Raw genomic sequence first — 9,041 nt, 5'->3', positions numbered from 1 at the left:
AAAAATCTTTTTTTTTCTTCTTCTTCTTAATGTATTCAGATCTTCAGAAAGACTATTTATATAATCTGCCTTAGAAAGGTGGGCGGGGTGGGTGAGTAATCTGAGTGAGGGTCGCCTTTTATCTTAAGCAATTCAGCAATTCTTAAATGGAAATTAGTTTATTTAAATAAATTATAATATGTTATAATATATATGTTGGATCGTTTCAGAAATAGACGAGTGGCTTCTGATGAATAAAATAAACTGTATTTTTATGAAAATTTTATGTTGCTAAAATGTTTACACAGTACAGTGTTTATAGAATTTAAAATATGAATACAATTTTTTATATAGTCAGCACGGTGGCTTAGTGGTCAGCACTGTGGCTCACAGTGAGAAGGTCAGGGTTCATTCCCAGCTGTGGCCTTTCTGTGTGGAGTTTGCGTGTTTCCCCATGTTTGCATCGGTTCTCTCCCAATCCAAAGACACGCAGGTTAGGGGATAGGAAAAATATTCAGTGAATAATGTGAACTAAAAAAAACTATTTAAAACTTGAATCATATTTCTGCTATTCTCTGATGTGTCCTTGTGTGTCTGAGATGTTCTAAAATGAATTATGTGTCTACTTTGTGCAAATGGAAAAAAGGTAACACCAAATGCTTTTTGCCTTCCAGTTGTACTTTGTTGATTATATTCAAAGCATTTTCAAAGCCACAAAATCAAAGCTCCATTTTGTGCATAAATGGTGATGTGTGCCAATGTTTCATGACTAATTCTATTTATGGGAAAAGTAAGGAATGATGGCGCAATGACAATTCATGTGTAATTTGCTCATTTCAAAGATATCAGTGTTCAGTCTGCTTATTTACCACCTTTTTTTTTTGGCAATTCACATAATGGAAATTGGAAAGAATGTTTTAGAAGGTCTAAATGAATAAGGGGACCTATTATGATTTTTTCTCATTTTCTATAGTTACATATTTGTCAGTTCATGTTTTGCCCACCAAAAAATAAATAAATTAAAAAGAAACAAGCTATTTTCCCTCATCAGGGAACAGCTCTAATTATATGCCCATTTAATTTATAATCTCTGATATCACTGATGACCATATGAAATGCCAAATTGTATAAAATAATCAAACGGAATAGGCCCTTCATTACAAGGATTTCAAACAGCGATGCATTGAAGGACCACTATGGTGGCCTGGAAAACGTCTGTGTCCTTTTGCATGGATGAAAGGTGAGTGAGAAGTTTTGAGCCTGACCAAGAAAACATAGGACATGATTCTTCATCTTTTGCATTTGGTGAAACCAACGTCTCTCGAGAATATGTGAAGTTTTCACTCAGTGGGGCAATGTTTTGAAATGTTGGTTGATCATGATGGCTTGTAGCAACCAGAATGGTGCAGAAAACCAGATGTTGAAATGAAATGGATTTAACGCCTCATAACATAACATGACAAAATGCATACATAGGTGGGCAGGCATCATTTAAAGGCAGGAGAACATTAGGCTCCAGCCAGGCTTCACATAAGCTAGTCATATTGGAATGATGTTCCAAAATGAGGTCATTAAGCAACAATGATTTAGAGGACAATGACCTTATACTGATGAAAGATGAAGAACCTTACTAGCTTTGGCAGTTGGTCCAGCTGAACTTGTGAGTGATGTTGTCCAAATGTATGTTACATGTATGAGTTTAGGGTTATGTAGAATGAATTGCTGGTGGGGCATCCCAGTTTCTCACAGTATCCAATTTGCTAGTCAGCATAAGGTTTGCAGAGCATGAACCTCTAAATCCTTTATAGGTATGTCGATGGATACAGGCCAAGTCTATTTGAAAAAAAAAAATCCCTCCCTAGCCCATAGACTACCACTATTACCATAATGGTTTTTCTTGCCCAAAGTTTTCCTCAATAAACTACTGGATTTCACAACCACATTAGTTGTAGGCCCTGCCGGCTCTCACATCACTGGCTTTGTGGCCTGCTGTGGTTTTCCTAATGTTACCCTCCCTTTCTGAATCAGTCTACACTATATTCACAAAGTATTCACAGTGCTGCACGAAATGTACTTAATGGGAATCCACCTGAGGTAAAGTCAGTTGATTGGACGTGATCTGGAAAAGCACACACCTGACTACATAAAAGGACCCACAGTTGACAGTGCATGTCACAGCACAAACGAAGCATGAAGTCAAAGGAATTGTCTGTAGACGTCAGACAGGATTGTCTCAAGGCACAAATCTGAGGAAGGCTACAGAAACATTTCTGCTGCTTTGAAGGTCCCAATGAGCACAGTGGCCTCCATCATCTGTAAATGGAAGAAGATTGGATCCACCAGCTTTCTTCCTAGAGCTGGCCACCCATCTAAACTGAGTGATCGGGGAGAAGGTCTTTAGTCAGGGAGGTGACCAAGAACCTGATGGTCAATCTTCCAGAGCTCTGGCATTCGTCTTTGGAGAGCAGAACCTCCCAGGAGGACAACCATCTCTACAGCAATCCATCAGTCATGCCTGTATGGTAGAGTGGCCAGATGGAAGCCACTCCTTAGTAAAAGGCACATGGCAGCCCACCTGGAGTTTGCGAAAAGGCACTTGAAGGACTCTCAGACCATGAGAAACAAAATTCTCTGATCTGATGAGGAAAATGATTTGAACTCTTTGGTGTGAATGCCAGCTGTCACATTTGGAGGAAACCAGGCACCATCCCTACAGTGAAGCATTGGTGGTGGCAGCATCACGCTTTGGGGATGTTTTTCAGCGACAGGAACTGGGAGACTAGTCAGGAAAGATGAATGCAGCAATGTACAGAGACATCCGGGATGAAACCTGCTCCAGAGTGCTCAGGACTGGGGCAACGGTTCATCTTTCAGCAGTGACAATGACCCTAAACACACAGCCAAGATATTCAAAGGAGTGGCTCTGGACAACTCTGTGAATGTCCTTGAGTGGCCCAGCTAGAGCCCAGACTTGGTTCTAATTGAACATCTCTGGAGAGATGTGAAAATGGCTGTGCAGTGATGATCCCCATCAAACTTGATTGAATTTGAGAGGTGCTGCAAAAAGGAATGGGCAAAACTTCCCAAAGATAGTTGTGCCATCTTGTGGCATCATATTCAAGAAGACTTGAGGCTGTAATTCATGCACAAGGTGCATCAACAAAGTATTCAATAATTATGTATAATGTGATATCTGCTTTATAAGATTTGTAATAATTTGCAAAAAAAAATAATGTCAGGGGTGTTGTGAGGAAAATTTGAGGAGGAAAATTAATTTACTTAATTTTGTAATAAGGCTATAACATAAATGTGGAAAAGTGAAGCTCTGTGCATACTTTTTGGATGCACCGTACTGTTCACAAATAACATGGCAGCACCTTCCCCAGTAGGATGTAGGCCATCCAGCATTAGCAACCATGGCAACCATAGACAGACAGCCAGTTATTGATAGAATCTAAGCTGTCTACAGAACTTCACCAGCCACACAATTAAAGGATGTCCGCCTGCTATAAACTCATTTCCCTAAGAGGTTAAGGAACCACAGAAAATTAGTTGATGCTAACATCATTTCTGGCAAGGTCACAAGTCCTCTCTTTTTCTATTTTTGGAACTTCAGAACATTGCATCCTACCATCCTTGGTGCCCACATAAATACAACTGTGGGTTCATGGGGTCATGTTCCTGTCTCTCTCTGTCCTTGTGTGCTGCTAGCATTATAAGATAAAAAGCACACGCTCTGGCCCAGGGTAAACAGGCTAGTGTCTCTAATTTAAATTCCCTATCACTAACGTATGATGTTTCTGCCTGGGGATAAGAGTGAAGGGTGGCAAAAATCTGGGAGGACTATGAACAGGCATTACAAGGGCATTAAAATGGTTAACATTTGGTGAATGGTGACTGCAATCTGGTGACCACAACGCACTTGAGCTTTTGGGCTTTTTTTCTGCTTCACACAGTCCAAAACCTGTTGTGTGACACTGGCAGATCAAGGTAATGCTAAAGTGTAGGTAACATCACCTCCAGTGAATGATAAGATGCTGTAACTTGAGGATATGACTTTCGAAGTCAGTGACCCTGTCTGCTACATTCTCACCACTCAGGACAATCCCTCTGTGCACCAAATAAAGTCTAAACCAACTATAGGAAGTAGTGCAGCATGGAGCTAATAAGCTAAGCTAACTATTCCTAAACACCATACAGAGCTAAAATCTAAGTTTTTTAGCAGTCACAATAAAACTTTGAACTAAGAAAGCTGAACAGCTCCAACATTTTGCTAAGTAGAGAGAGCACTTTGTGTTTTTTCAAATTGTTTGCAGCACAGGAGGCCTGTCTGAGAATATGGTCTCTCAGGACTAAGCAGCAGCAGTAACTAACAGGGCTGGGCGATATGACATAAAATTCATATGCGGTATATATTGACTCCTTCACTGTAATATATATATCACAATATAAACTTAAATGGAAAAATATAATAAAAATGTTTCTGAATGGGTCCCTTAGCAAAGGTAAATTGATAAAAATACATAAATAAATGGAAAAAAAAAAAAAACTAAAATTAGATATAATGCTTATTGTGTAGATCTCAAAACTACAGCTACAATTTGCCAGAAGGTACATCTAAGATGCTAAGCTAGATTTTGATGTTTTGGTGAAAGAATTAAATAAATGTATGATCTCTTGAACATTAGATGACACCCCCGCTGTGAATACATGAACCATTTTTCAGGATGGTCAGAACATTTCCTTATTTATAAACCCCAACACAAAACCACCACCAAAGAAATTTAAATAAAATAAAGTACTTAATTTACTCATATTTGAAGTCAGTCTGAGTAATCATGTTCCCTGGATGATTTGGTATTTCTTATCCGGTTTAAAAAAAAAATCCCTGCGTTGTGTAATGTGCCACTTTCTCAAATGTTTGATTCAGTCACCTGACTGAAATAAACAAACAGCTTTGCAAATATCAGCGACAAACAGCTAAGTGCGGAAGGACACTCAGGCATCTCACAAGCTCACATGAGCACTGTCTTATTGCGGTTAGTCGTGGAGTCCAATCTGTACCGTCGGCCAAAATTATACATATACTGGTTAACCGGATATACGCACCAGCTATAGTAAACTAATGCACTATGATAATTAGTAATTACAAACATTATTTTTTGGAAGTGGCTACATTGGGCATAGACTGGAAACCAATCCCAATCCGTTACTCCACCGCCAAAGACGTGTCAGTAAGTAGTGCATGCCAACAGTGTGTCAAATCTGCAAATGGATTTATGAATGAATATCAAAAGTGGAACTATTGGCTTATTCTCGTTATTAACCTATTTAACCTAGTCTCAAACTTTACATGGGTAAGAAGTCAATAATAGACAGAACGGGCAGACGATTTATGTAAGAGTCACTCATTGGCACAGAAGAAAGGCGGCATCTGATTGGTAGCCACTTCCTTATTTTTTCTATACATATGTTAGGACCTTCCGCATTGTGACATTATGGTAGTACATCTTTCAGTCAAGATATATCCTGGAGACAGCCACATAGAGTCCCATGCCAGACCTTTTATTGCAGGGGCACATAACCAACATCAGACAACTGCTGCCAGTTTTTTTAAGATCTATACTTAATGTAATGTAATCAAAACATATTTCGGTCGGAAATCACAGTTGAATGGAACCTATATAAGTGCTAGGAACCGTGTCAGGTTTAAAACGTGGTGTTATTTTGCCGTTTGAACAGTTTATGTGAAATGCGGTTGTTTTCTTTTCAACAAGGCAGATGGTGTGCTAAACACCAGTTTTACTATTCTGAGAACTAGGCTCTTCACTGTCCTTTGAGTTGGAAGTTGAGTCCTTTGGTCCCTCGTCACCTATGGCAAAACTAGGTGAGACACCGAGGAATATTTGGTTCATTGAATCCGTGCCTATAAGGTCATCTGCTGCTGCAGGATGTGGACGGCAGAGACCCAGCCAGAGATTAACTTCACGGCCACTCGGGAGCTCCGTGATCCTTCAGCTCATTATTGCTGGGCAGGTGGGACACTGGCGGACGATAGATCCTGCACCTCGGTGTGAGCCTTCCAGGGAGAAATTGTCCAGAGAGTCACTAACTAAACGGGATGAAGTGGATATCCAAGGTCAATTTTACTCACAATAGAGCCTCATTAACTTAAAAGAAAAATAGAGTTATATGCTTACAAAGTTGGTTAAAAAGTACTTAACCTTCACATTTAGCAATCAAGTCGTCAAAATCGCCAAACGAGTCGACACGAGCCTCTCTGAGCATGAATTTTTGTCAATCAAATAAGAGATTTGCAAATGAGCATGACTGCTTTTAATAATCTCATCACATTCAAACAACATAATGCATTGACCTTTTTCACCTATGTTTAGAGGTGACGGATAAAGCCAACGTAGCATATGAATAATGGCAACTGAATCCAGGATATTATTTTGTAAATTGTTGGAAGTTCTGGCAGTCTGTTTATTCAGTGATCACAGATTGTCAGACTACTGTAGTTGCTTGCAACCAAAATCCAGAAGCTAATTTTACAGATTGGAACATGCAAACACTCAAGCTAGCTGGTTTGGCCAGCCCATGTTTTTTTTGGTGCCCTAGTGCCCATATAGTTTTTTTTGGCAACACTCACAAATGCTTCATCAAAGAGATTTTATTTGGTTTCACCAGTGGGCTCCTTGTGAGATTTGTTTGTATGACAACAATAAACAACTAACAACTACCTTATAACATACAGTGGTAAAAAGTACTCACCCTCAGCCGGAGCAAGCGTCAGTTAAATCTCCAACCTGGTTTCATGGCAAGTTGTGATTCAGCAGCACAAATAACTTAATCTACTGGTTCATGATATTGTGACGAAAAGCGCCTCATTTTCATCACGGCACCAAAATTCATTCTAATTAATTCCGTGATGGCTGCACAAAATAAAAAGTGAAGCTGGGGGGACGAGGGTGGTTATGGTTAGGGTGGGGGGAAGGAGTAGGATTAGGTTTTGTTTAAGATAGGGTCGGGTAGGAGTAGGGTTAGGCATAGTGAGTTAAAAAAAAAAAACCTGTCACGAAAATTTGACTCAATTTCGACACGGGAGCACGAAAAAAACATTTTTTATAAGGGAGACTGGGCTGAAATCTATCACAGATGAAGCTTTCTCTCTACTCTAACAGATTTTGAGTGACAAATAAGCAAAAAAAAAAAAAAAAAAAAAAAAACGCTGTAGTGATGTCATGGAGTATTTCATTTCAAGGAATTTTCAACTTATAAGTCACTGGAGCACACAAAAAAGCAGTCCGCTCTTGAAAAAAAGATGCTGAGTGTGGTATTTTTTTTTTTCTGGGGGCAGCTGAATGCCACCACATACACTCTGTTTTCATTTAGAGTCATTGAAAAAAAGACACTGGCACCATGAGAACTGTGCTCTATGGACACACCTCCTTGCTACATTTTAACAAATAAGGTCACCAGTGAATAGTGAGCTGAAGAGAATGAAGATTGTCCAGTATGTCTTTTTTTATTGACTACAAACTGCATCCTTCTGTCTTGAGGAAGCTCTCATGATTTTTCACAAGGAGCTTTTTGTCTGCCAGACCTAAGGGCCCTTTCACACATAACACGACTGAAGTCATCTAGTGCACGAAGGAGGAATTGCACGCCATTTGTGAAAAATTGGAGCCGCCTCAAACGCCTTCTACAGCTGTCGCCACAACATTCGCACACACAAGTGGCTGAAATGATAGCGATGTGCCCTGCACGTGCTCATTTGATCCCCGTCGGCAGGCGTCGGCCAAATTCCAGGTGTTACATACGAACCTCTAACACCGCTTGCTGCCCACTTAGAGAAGGTGGGCTATTCGCGCCACGTGGTATGATAGCAGACAGCAGGCAGAGCACATTCAACCTGTCTGTGAAAAGTGTCTAACTGCAAACACAAGTGTGGCGTCACCTAGCAATACACATGGGTGCGACTGTGCCGCCCCCCCCCCCCCACACCACACCACACACAAATGGCGTGTGAAGTGTGCGTTGTTGCCCCCCACCAACACAAATGGCTGTGGAGTGTGATCGCTTTGTGTGGATACTAGCGCAGTGTCAGTTGGACACCGACTGATTGACAGCTGGACTTGACCGTGCACGCAAGATGATACATACAACACAATACAAAAATATCAAAAAATATGCCGTAACAAACACCGTTTTGTCAGTTATTACCGCAATTTTTTTTTTCTTAAAAAAAAAAAAAAGTCATCTTCTTGATTTTAGGCATTTTACACTTTGTTATAAACAGTGATAGTAGCACAGTGGTTACAGTTTCTGCGTGGTAATTTGAGCTTTTGGAAATTGCAGGTTCGAATCCCCACAAGTAGCATTTATTTTTTTATTTAACCGCAGGGTTCTGTACTGGGGAAATCACCCCACGGGACGCCCCCGCGAGGTGCGTGTCACTGCCTAGCTTTTACCAGTCAAGACTCAAGGTGAATCCTTACCTGATCTTGACTATACCCCTGTATCATATTTAAAGAAAAATCTGTAGTACAACACATCCTTGCTGAAAACTTTCCATTGATATTTCCTCCTTTGCTGCTTGGAATTGGAGCTATTCTTGAGCTCTCACTTACTTGAGGTGCTTCTTTAATCAGAGTAAAATGTCTCCTTTCTTTATTATTTCAAGACACGCACTGAGCCAATTAGCTAATCATTATTGCAAGGCAGGTGGTGCACTAATACAAGATAATAACACACCTAGGGCATTCCAAGCCACCATTCTGCTCAGGGCTGTTCGGCAACATTGAGCAGCTTTCTTCGAGCTTAATTGGGTTGTGGGACATGACGGGAAATGAGAGAGCTGGAGAATGATCATGCATTGGGAAAACTCTTAAAGCTAGTCAGTTTCTTGCATGCCCTTTAGTGAAGCAGGAACTGGCATTATTAAAACAGACCAGTGAAAGATGGAATTTATGTTGTAGCGTGAAATATACTATAAAAAATTTCACCGCAGAATGTTCAAATCACTGGAGGGCACAGATACTTTCAATCTTCAAGAAGAT

The sequence above is a fragment of the Thalassophryne amazonica genome, chromosome 23 (genome assembly GCF_902500255.1).
Source record: "Thalassophryne amazonica chromosome 23, fThaAma1.1, whole genome shotgun sequence".
Classification (NCBI taxonomy): domain Eukaryota; kingdom Metazoa; phylum Chordata; class Actinopteri; order Batrachoidiformes; family Batrachoididae; genus Thalassophryne; species Thalassophryne amazonica.
The sequence above is the reverse complement of the archived record's forward strand: the minus strand, read 5'-3'. Positions refer to the sequence as shown.